Source organism: Myotis yumanensis, unplaced genomic scaffold (genome assembly GCF_028538775.1).
Source record: "Myotis yumanensis isolate MYYU_CA2020_CCGP unplaced genomic scaffold, mMyoYum1.0.hap1 SCAF_13, whole genome shotgun sequence".
NCBI lineage: Eukaryota > Metazoa > Chordata > Mammalia > Chiroptera > Vespertilionidae > Myotis > Myotis yumanensis.
The window spans coordinates 55,852,657-55,852,862 of NW_027223764.1; positions in this window are offsets into that span (position 1 = coordinate 55,852,657).

The following is a 206-nucleotide window of genomic DNA, read 5'->3' on the forward strand; positions in this document are numbered from 1 at the left end:
GATTGTCTGTTTTCATTTCCTGTTGTAAAATCGAGGGGAAAGTCAGATGGTTTAGAGAAGGCATGAGCTGAGAAGAGGAAAAGCTAAACTGTAGAGGGTAAACTAGCCCTTCACTGAGCGTGCAGATCTGTTGGTACCTCCACCCGTCAGCCTTCTGTTGGTTTTGCTGGGGGAGCAGTGGCACAGGAGGGATGATTTGTTTTCTG